The sequence below is a fragment of the Hyaena hyaena genome, unplaced genomic scaffold, assembly GCF_003009895.1.
Source record: "Hyaena hyaena isolate Hyena2069 unplaced genomic scaffold, ASM300989v1 scaffold_372, whole genome shotgun sequence".
NCBI classification, from domain to species: domain Eukaryota; kingdom Metazoa; phylum Chordata; class Mammalia; order Carnivora; family Hyaenidae; genus Hyaena; species Hyaena hyaena.
Genome location: NW_024081004.1, coordinates 482178 through 493483, shown reverse-complemented (window position 1 = coordinate 493483; position 11306 = coordinate 482178). Strand labels below are relative to the sequence as shown.

The 11306-nt window shown below is 41.7% G+C and overlaps 1 pseudogene; it reads right to left on the bottom strand.

The window, feature by feature from the left end:
• Positions 1-528: 528 nt before the first annotated feature.
• Positions 529-1341, bottom strand: LOC120244150 (annotated as a pseudogene).
• Between the last annotated feature and the right edge of the window lie 9965 nt (positions 1342-11306).

Sequence of the window (11306 nt, the reverse complement as noted above, 5' to 3'; positions counted from 1 at the left end):
TGGAAACTAATTTGACAATAAGCTATTTGTAAAAAAAATTAAAAAAAAAAGGAAATTGAAAAATGTAAAAAAAAAACGGATTGAAGTGAGATTTATAGATTTCAAATTGGAAAAAAACCAAACTGAGTTTTATTGATAAAAGTGGTTTACCAATTGCCTATACTTAAAGTATACAATTTGATAAGTTTAGACATATATATACACCCATGAACTCATCACATAATCAAGATAATGGGCTTATTCATACGCTCCAAGAGTTTCCTCTTGCCCCTTTGGAATTCATCCATCTCCCCTCTTCCTGGCCCCTGCCCACACCATTCCTACACTTCAAGCAACCACAGATCTGCTTTCTTTCATAGATTTGTTTTCATTTTCTAGAAACTTATATAAATGGAACCATACATGTGTACTCTTTTTTTGGTCTGTCTCCTTTTACTCAGCATAATTATTTTGAGATTTATCTGTGTTGAGTGAACTTTCTGTTTTTGTTTTTTTATGTCTGATCTTATTTGTTACTCTTAGAAAATCTCATTTTTTACTAGATTCATACTTAGAGGTAGAAGCTCCCAGAAAGAACAGTCTGTGTCTTGGCAATCTGTTCCTGGTGTTTTTCTTTGGCTGTCTTCATTCTCTTGGCCAAAAGTTTAGCATATTTTGCAGCCTCTTCCTTATTTTTCTTAGTATACTATTTCTTCAGAGCAAAATGCTGATGTTTGTGTCACATGACATGTGGAGTAACTAGATGTTGAATCTTGGGCATGTTGTTTCTAGGTTTCTTGCTGTCTTTGTTTAGGCGCTTTCTCACAATATACTGGTAGACGTAATCTTCTTTAAAGAGATTGAAAAGATTTCTGCTAGCTTTTTTGGGTCCCAGGAGACAAGGCACAGTAATATCAGTGAATCTAGGAATATCTCCTCCCCCCCCCTTTTTTTTTTTTACAATAACCAAGAAGATTGACATCCATGGTGCAACCTGGAACAGATTTGCACTTTCTTTCTTCAATCCTCCTTGTTCTGTACCAGGAATGCCCCTTACACAGTAGCAGGCAGACACAGCCATAGGTCGACACCCTGCCTCAGGGAGAATCCTTGCCTATAATTCCCACCACTGACTGGGACCATACAACCCTTCCAGTCTTCAATCAGAGCATGAGCAGCAACCTCTGTGGTTATGTGCTTCTCATAAAAGGTATGAAATTTGCATTTATTGCCCACTTCGATGAGTTTCTGGCAGCCAGTAGCTGGGAAAGAGAGGTTCAGCCTCACCCTGAGGCAGCCAACCACCTCTGAGGCGCCATGAGAAAGAGCTATGTTGAGTGAACTTTCAGAGAATTGGTCCATCTTAAAGTTGTTCAATTTATTGTTGTTGGATATAGAATTCCATTTCATTACTTTGAATATGTGCTCTAGTCCCTTTCAACTTGCATTCTTTTCACTAGGAGTCTACTATAGTTATCTAATAAATTATCTCTGTTCTTTTGCAATAGGCCACATGTTGGCCTCCCTACATGCTTTTTTTTTTTTTTTTAGTTTTATTTATTTATTTTGAGAGAGAGAGAGATAGGGAGAGAGAGGGAGGGAGAGAGAGCGCATAAGCAGGAGGGAGGAAGGGGGGGGGAGAGAGAGAGAGAGAGAGGGAATCCCAAGCAGGCTTCAAGTCCAGTCTGTGGTGTGATCTCAAAACTAGAACCATGGGGNCACTAGGAGTCTACTATAGTTATCTAATAAATTATCTTCTCTGTTCTTTTGCAATAGGCCACATGTTGGCCTCCCTACATGCTTTTTTTTTTTTTTTTAGTTTTATTTATTTATTTTGAGAGAGAGAGAGATAGGGAGAGAGAGGGAGAGAGAACGTGCGCATAAGCAGGAGGAAGGGGGGGGGAGAGAGAGAGAGAGAGAGGGAATCCCAAGCAGGCTTCAAGTCCAGTCTGTGGTGTGATCTCAAAACTAGAACCATGGGGTCATGACCTGACCCAAAACCCAGAGTGTGATGCTTAACCAACTGAGCCAGCCCAGCACCCCTCCGCACATGCTTTTAAGATTTTCTCTTTATCATTGGAATCTCTTTATCAATGCATTGTTATTATGAGGTTTTCTTCTTGTTTTTTATACTTGGATTTTGTTGAATTTCTTAGGTCTGTGAGTTTATAGTTTTCATTAAATTTCTGACCATTATTTCTATTATTATTATTTCTTCTTCCTACTTCAGGAACTCCAACTGCCTAGATATCAGGCCACTTGAAGTTGTCCCAGATCTCACTGATCCTCAGTTCATCCTTTTCTTACCTGTTTTTAATTTTTCATTTGAATACTTTCTATTATAATATCATTGAGTTTACAAATCTAACAGTATGATCCTTTTGGGTCTTGCTTTTAGATTTTATTAGGCAGGATCAGAGCAGCTTTTAGTCTAGGGCTAATTTCCCCCATTACTAAAGTAAAACTATTGAATATATGCTAATTGACAACTTTGAATTATGAGGTGTTCTTCTCTGGTTTGTGGAGCCAGGAACTATTTTTTGGCATTGTATGACCTTTGGCTATTCCTTCTAATCTTATTGGTTATCCCCCCCCCCCCTTGAATTCAGCCTGCCTCAGATTATTTCCTGACATACAGATGTTGCTCAGCACTCAGCTAAAGACTTGTGAGCTATCTGCAGATCTCAAGAGCTCTCTGAGCCCTGTTCTCTCCAGGACTCTCTCATACAAACTCTAGCTATGAGGAGACCAATCTCCTCAGACTCTCAGTTCTGTCTCCTCACTCAGGGATGATGCTGACTCTAGCTAACTTTTTCCTTTCTCTTCCACATCCTGGAAACTACTCTAGGCAGTAAGATAGGACACATATAGATTCATTTCGTTTGTTTCTCCTCTTTTAATGTTCATTGTCTTTCATTATCTGACATTCAATATCTTGAAAACCATTGTGTCATGCATTTTGTCTGAGTTTTTTCATTGATTCAGGTGAGAGAGGAATTTGGCCCACGACATTTCATCTCAAATCACAGAAGTTCTGCAACCCTTCACTTAATTTTTTTAAACTCTTGTGTTTATTCAAGTAGGGACTCTACAATTATATTTTAAGTGTGTGTATTTCCTTCATTAAGGAACTTGACAGAGAATCGGGTAGCTAGAACCTGAGAGCTAAAATAAAAGATGTCATTTCCCAAAATGCAAATGAAATTCCTCTGAAATGAAAATGGAAGTCATTTGGAAAGTAGGATACTGTTTATAAGAATTAATGTAGTCATCTACATTTATCTACCTATTATATAAATCTTGAGAGACAAGTATATGATTCTCATGTTTCTGTATTTCTTAACTTTGTTTTGGACTATCTTCTCAAAGATGTTTATATAGCAAACAACTTGGAAGCTAGAGATAGATTCTTCTAGAGTGGGAGACAAGATTGCCTATAAACCTTGTATAAAAAAGGTTTCTCCCATTGGAGCCAAGGTCAGACTTTTTGCTTTGTTTGCTTTTTGGCCTTTATAAAGGATTCAGGTTCTGTAAACTCTCCTGAAAAGCAACCCACTGCAAATGTGGGTGTCATTTGGTCCTCTTCTCATTGCCTTGTGGGAATTTGGGCTTGAGGAACTGGCACAAATATTCTGATGCTTATGTTATTTGCTGTGCTGTGAGTAATAAAGTCTTTTGTCTCTGACCCAGGGATCTCATATCTTCTGCCAGCATTCATGGTACTGTGTAAGGCTAGTTTGTTTGCTTGCAAAGAGGGTAACATACCAAATTCTTTACAGAGTGGACAGTGATATAGAACATATTTACCTAGGCTGCTAGAAATCTATGTTTCCTTATACCAACAAGAACCAAACTTACAGAAAGTGGCAGAGTTGGAAGGATGAGGAAGATATGGGAGGACTCAAGACGAGTGGCAGCTATGGTATAACCATGTTCTGTGGCTCATAAGGAAGTAAAGCATTGTTCAAACACGAGTGGTGTTACTGTATTATACTTATTAAGGAATCTGAGGGTATTCAGCTTGAAGAAGGGAAGACTAGGCATAGCAAGATAGCCATAATCAACTATGTGAAGAGGTTTGAAATAAAGGGTAAAAGTATGTTTACTTATTAGTGAGAACTAATCCTCTTTCTAATCTTACATGGGTGCTGCACATATAATCAGATGTGACCCACAGTTAGTGGGAAGGGAACTACTGTCAAAGACATCTCATGTGTATATCACCAATAGGCATTCTGTTTAGGATAAGAAAGATAAAAATGTACAAATTCAAAGGGGAGAATCCCCAACCTTGGGCAAAGGGCCAAGGTGGGGCTTCTAGGGGTTACTCCTGTTGCCCTGTCCTATCCTCTTTGGCCTTATCACCGGGGTGTCAGACTTCTCACATCCTAAGACTTTCTTTCCTTAGGTGAGCAGTGCCTGAGGCTTTGTTTCATCTCTTCTACCCAACAGTCCTCAACCATGACTGATGAAAGCTGATGCATAAATCTTCAGCTCCTTTGCCCCTTGGTTTTTAAAGCACACATTCTAACTGATTCATTGTGTTTCCAAATTTATGCTCCAGTTATTTCCAGCAGAAATGGACTCTATCATGCACTGTTTATTTGCTACCTTCTTTTCCTGTCTCATTCCCCATCTCTTTACTGGGATCACCTCTTCTCCCCGACCCCCCGATTCCTTGTACTTGAATCTTTTTATCAGGATCTGTAACCATACTAAGCAGGTAAAGGGAAGGGGATATGGACACACTGAAAAAATAACATTTGATGAACTATCCCACTAAAATTTGTACATCAGAAAGAAAGTTGATAATCCCCTCAGTGAGGCTCTGCAGCTAAACTGTAATGCAGTTATTGGCAAGAGGAATGAGTTTTTTAAATGTCCCTTAGGACATGTCCCCTTTGAAGGAGAAAAATGCCCTGAAAACCGTGGTGCAGTGCTTGCTCAGGAACATAAAACAGATGTCTTTAAAACCCTATCAGTGAGGCTGAGAGTCCAGAGGGCTTTGATGGCTCCAGCCTTGTGTTTTATTCGCTGGCAAGATATTTTAGATTTGCCAAAGCTTCTCAGGTTGCCATAGTATTTGTAAACAAAACTCTGTGGTCAACTAACTCTGGGATGGTACAGCAATGCTAAGGGAAGTTTGGGGAAGGCCGGGTGCTCTTGCTGAGAAAGAGTCTTGAAAAATGACATCTTGAAAAGGTCACAGAACACAAAGCAATGGAACTGGCTGCCTTGCAGATTGGGATCAGTCACAGTGACTCAATTCCCTCCCTCCTTTCTCTTCTGGGTTCTTCTCAGCAGATGCTTCCATAATGATGGGAAAGAAGTTAGAATCATATGAAGAAATTTCCTAGGTGTCACAGATGGTGTGGCGAAAGAGACCTCTTGGGTCTCTGATAATTAATAATCAAACCTTCTGCTGAAGAGTTAAGAACTGCCTGCTATTCTCTCTTCTTTGAAAGATATTGGTTGCACAAACATTGCACAATTGCAAAATGCTGAACTCTGCAACAGATAGTGGAGAATATAAAGATGATTAAGATACAGCTCCTGTCCTCAGGAGGCCCTGACCAGCAGGGGACACTATAGGGTGATGAACATGAGGACAGCAGCACCATTCACAGTGGTCAGCAGAGGAAAGAGTGAGTAACTTGGGGGTGGGATGTATCCTCCTTGAAGGCAGGGTGGGCCAGAGGTGATAGCATTTACTGAATATTTACTATGTGCCAGACACCATTCTAAGTATATACATGTATTAACTAATACAGAACTGTACAAGTACTGTTATCCCCAGGTAAGTGAACTGAGAAGTTAAGTAACATGCTTAAGGTCACACAGCTGAGCCAGATTTCAGTTCCCCAGAGTGTACAGTCTTAATGACTAGATAATGCTGCAAAAAGAAAAAAAACATTTCTGGGGCTCAGAATAGGAAAAATTGATGTACATTAGTGATCTTTTTTCTTTTTAAAGTTTATTTATTTTGAGTGAAAGAGAGAGTGCATGCAGGCAGGGAGGGGGCAGAGAGAGAGGGAGAGAGAAAATCTCAAGCAGGCTCTGCACAGCCAGCACAGAGCCTGATGCAGGGCTTGATCTCATAAACTGTGAGATTACGACCTAAGTTGAAATCAAGAGTCAGTCACTTAACTGGCTGAGCCACCCAGGCGCCCCAATATTAGTGATCTTTAACACATTTTATACGTGCTCTGGTAGAGTATAAACTAGAGTCCCAGATGTGAGACTAGTATCCAGGATTTTGCAGTAACATTAGAGTCCTTATCCGCAAAATGATCACAAAGTTCCTATTTCAGGAAACTGTGCTTCTAAAACCTGTTTAGAAATCCTTCTCCCAGGCAGCCTAGGTGACTCAGTCAGTTATGCATCTGACTCTTGATTTCAGCTTGTGTCATGATCTCAGGGTTGTAAGATCAAGCCCTGCATCAGATTCTCCGCTGGGCATGGAGCCTGTTTGGGATATTCTCTCTCTCTCTCTCTCTCTCTCTCTCTCTCTCAAGGAAGGAAGGAAGAAGAAAGGAAGGAAGAAAGGAAGGAAGAAAGAAATCCTTCTTTTTCCCAAAGATGGTGACTAGGGCTCAGGCAGGCTGCCAGAGGTTTATGCATTAAAATGCAAACATGACAAGATCCTGAGAGTATAAAGAACAGTGATGTTAGTCCATAAGTCTTTCCAGAGCCAGATCATTGTTATTATCTTGATCAAGATCATTATCTTGAAAACAGAGACCCTTAAGAGTTTCGGAGCAGAAGAGTCCCAAACAGGACCTAGTGTGCTAGGGTTGATCTGAGGCAGAGCCAAGAAGAAGCCATTTTGCAGAAGGAAAAATGCCTAGAAAGAATGAGCACATACATAATCCAGAATAAGCTTTGTGATGATGGAGAGATTGGGTGGACCCCAGGCAAGAGGAGGCTTGATAAGAGCAAACAGAAATGACTAAGAAAAAATGGGCTTCTAATACGTAGGTGGTGACTACATGGCTGACTTCGGTTTCACTGAGGAGACCTGGGCCAGGGTGGGAAAGGGTCTTCTCCTTCAGGACCAGGACAAGCTGGAGGAATGACCTCAGCCTTTGCTATAGGTGTAGAACTCAGGTGTGCTGGACAGTAGACCAGTAGCCTGGAGGGTAGGGGCCTTGTGCCTGGGAGGAAGAAGCAAGACAGGGAGAGCCCGGATGGACCTGTTTAAACTGTAGCCAAGCTACTGAGTCATGTGCTACAGCATTCAACTGTTCTCATTGCGAAATTTCCTCATGCTGTGGCAGAGTTTATTTGGGATCTTGAGCTGACAGTATGTGCTAGACTTTAAAAGGCTAGATTCAGAAAGGAGAGGAAGAAGGGAAACCTGGCCTTCGACATGCTTGTTAATAGAGAATGCCTTCTACCCCCCCTTCCTTCCCTCCCTTCATTAAAAAAAAAAAAAAGTAAAATGCACATAATTTTAAAGGTCACAGAGGTCTATAAGATCAGGTAGGAGAAAAACAAAAACTTGTATACCATGGCTGTCCTGGGAGGGGTGCTGGGAACCTGACTCTCAAACACTTTTAACCTGTTTATTTCAGCTACCCTGTTCAGCTCCCTGTCCTTCTAGAAGCACCTGCTGCTAATTTCTAAAACTTTTGAGGATTTCTTGGTACAAAGTAAATTGTTTCTCACCTTTCTGGTTTAGGGAATACATTCATGTATTTTCTGTCTTCCAAAATTTTGCTCTTAGTTCCTTCTATCATGGACTACTGGCTTTTTAGATTTACTAATTTTTAAAAATGTTTATGTATCTCTGAGAGAGGGAGAGAAGGCATGAGCAGGGGAAGGTCGGAGAGAGAGGATCCGAAGTGGGTTCTGTGCTGACAGCAGAGAGCCCTATGTGAGCTCTCAATCTCACAAACCACGAGACCATGACCTGAGCTGAAGCTGACGCTCAACAGACTGAGCCACCCAGGCATCCCTGGCCTTTTAGATTTATGTCTTAAGAAAAAAAAAAAAAAAAAAAAAAACCCTTTATTGGCATTTGTAAGGGTGTTTGGGAGGAAAGTAGGCAGCTGTGTTCCATCTGCAGATTTTGTCAGAAGTAACCTCGATGTTTTAAATTTGTATTTGATGACTATGAAAAAATCAACTGTAGGAGTCATTGTGGGTGGGAGTCTCTCAAGTTGGTTAGCTAGTCAGTCAGTCTGTTCATCGGTGTCTTATTCCATGCCCAGGAATCCATCATCTGTGTTAGTCACAAGCTTTTGGCTGATCTTGGTTTCAAAAGAGAGATTAAATCAGATGGGAGGTGAGAATGCAGAAATAAGGTCATCTCATCATCTTTTAGGGACAAATAGTAAATCCCTAGGCTCTTGTATTTTGAAGCAAGCCTTTCCCTACTGATTATCTGGATCCATACCTCAAGATTCACATCATCAAAGAGACAAGCCATGGGATCCCCAGGATGTAGAGTAGCAGGGAGAAAGCTATCCATTGGTTAGATGCCTTTAGCTGATGGCAGAGACCCAACAAGAACCTCCCTTCCTGGAGCACCTGGGTGGCTCAGTTCGTTGGGCATCCAACTCTTGATTTTGGTTTAGGTCATGATCTCATGGTTTGTGGGATAGAGCCCCATGGCGGGCTCTGCACTGACAGCACGGATCCTGTTTGGGATTCTCTCTCCTCCTCTTTCTCCCCTGTTCTCTCTCTCTCACTCTCTCTCTCTCTCTCTCTCTCTCTCTCTCTCTCTCAAAATAAATAAACTTAAAAAAAAAAAAAAAGAATCTCCCTTCCCACATTGATAAACTGACACTCTGCTATCACTTAGGAAAAGCCAATGAGAGGTGATAAAAAAGGGGAAGCTTTTGCTTCAATATATTGGAGAGAGCAGAAATTCTCATCTGTGTGCTGATAGGAATTTAGGGAAAGGACAAAAATGCCTCTCCTCTCACATTTTCCATAACCAATGGCTCCTCCTTTGGGGACACAAATATACTTGAGTGAGGACTACATCATGTGCCCTGAGGGGTCCTAGTCCATAGTGGACCCTGGGTGGCAAGTCTACAGGTCCTATAGGCATAGGATCCAAGATGGCGGTGGGAGAGGGTACAGAGAGTATAGGTGCCAAAGGAAAACTTGCCTGGCTTCCCAGGCATGTTGACAGTTGACAGGACCCATTAGATGTCCACAGTGCAGGGCAAGAAGGCTTTTCCTTGGGGCAGTGGCATATGTGATTTGGCTCACAGCTTAAAGGAGTGGAGCCCCAGGAAGCAGCACTTGGAACACAGCTTCTCCGGATGCTAACGTTCCTTGGCTTGTCTTAGCCCCTCATGCCATGTCTCCCACTTGACAGCTTTCACTGCCAAGACTGGGAACAGCTTAGGATTATCCCTTCTCAATTAGTCAACCCTTCTTAACAGCCAGCAGAAAGTTCAAGCAAGAGTGTTCATAGGAGCTGGAGCAACACTTCCCAGGACTTATCCTCCATTTTCTGAGCTCATTCCAGAGATTTGGGATAGCATTTCCCATGGAGTAGCAAGGACAATGGAGGGTGCTGGCTAAACGTGAAAACCCAGGGCTCACCCCAGATTTCCCAAATAGAAAATTTCTTGAGTTAGAGGGGGACATGCCTGGCAATTTTCATTTCTTAGAAATAGAGTTCTCGGTTAATTCTTCTATACACTAAACATTTGAGAAACTTCAGGGTGTTTTCCAACTTGATAAAATTCACCTCTGTTTTAGGTTTCTTTCCCCAAGATTTAATACAGAGCATCTGGAATGGAGGGTGGGACTCCATATGTCCAGTAGGTATCCCATGTGATTCTTATCAGAAAAGTTGGAGAAAGGCCAAGGGATGTAGGAGTAATGAGAGACAGTCCCAGGTCTTCTCTACTTGCCTAATCTTCAGAATTACCTGAGAAGTTTAAAAAGGTATATACAGGTGTCCCTTACTTTTCGAAAGTTCACAATTGTACCCCCTTTGCTTTTATAAAAGGCCTATATTCATACAGAACCTGTTTTTGCTACCTGAAAGAAATCCTGAGATGATTTGCACTTTTGCGATAAACAGAAAGAGCAAAAACAGTATTGAGAAATTATTTTGTAGCTAGTCGTTATAGAGGCAGTGCACCCCCAGCAATGAGGGTGGCTCTGCCAAGCTCCTTCCCTGGGGACTACACTTAGCATCTCAGCATCAGGCTGCCAGAGCTGTGGACTGTGTGATCATCTGTACTTGAGCTTTATTTATTTTGTGCATCTGTCAGCAGACTGTGTCCTAAGGTATCAGAAAAGCCTAAGAGAGGTTATTCTTTGGATCTTGGCACTAAAAAATTTTTCCATATAAATTAACGATAATTACTTCTTCAGTTTACACTGTTTTGGCTTAACAAAGATTTCCTTGGAACATTCTGCCTTTGGATAGTGGGGGAATCAGGCACCTACTGACTGATGATGGAGTCAGTAGGTTCTTATCCATATAATTATAATTATTATGCACACATCTGGGCTAGAAGCACCACCCATCTCTCCTTCAAGCTGGTCTGATTTCCACGAATTGGAGAAGGTAGATTTTACCACCAGCAGGAAGCATTTGAAAAGAGCTCCTTTTCCCTTCTGGATCAGGAGTTCACTCAAGAAACGATGGTGGAAGTTTCATATCAATTTACCACTGACATAGCACTTGTGTATGCTTTATCAAATTTGATTGCCACATTGTAAGGTTATGAGGTAGATATTTTCATTCTGTTACCTTATAGATGAAGAGTATGAAGCTCAGAGAGGTTCAATAACCTGCCCAAAGTTCTACAGCTTGTGTGTGGGCAGGTGTGAGCAGTTCTTTGTCTCTAGTCCCATTTAAATAAGTAGATGAGGCAAGAAAATTAACAAAGGAGCATTTGCCCAAGGGATTGCAGTAGCATTGATGTGGGTCTCCTCTGTGGGTGAAAGGCTAGCTGGGGTTTGGACAGAGAAAAGGAGGAAACGGTTATGATGCTATTGTGCTCACTTTTATTTGTTCCTGCTGCCACTGGTAGCCTCCCGTGGGATGTTCCCTTTGAGGTCTCCCACTTCCCTGTCTCCCAGAGTGAACGTGACCTAAACCGGCCTTCACTCTGCTGTGGCCAGACCCAAGGCCACACTGCAGCCCTTGATTGAGGACATGGGGAGTCGGGGATGCACAGCACATTTTTCTTTATACAAAGCACGCTGGCCTTTTGGGGACTAATCCTTGATGTCATTAACACCAGTGAGTGTGGCCAAGTGGACCTACCTACCCTGACCACGACGACAGTGACATAACAACTGCTGACATTTCACAACTTGTCAGATGCTCCAGGAAGTCGGCAAGCTTT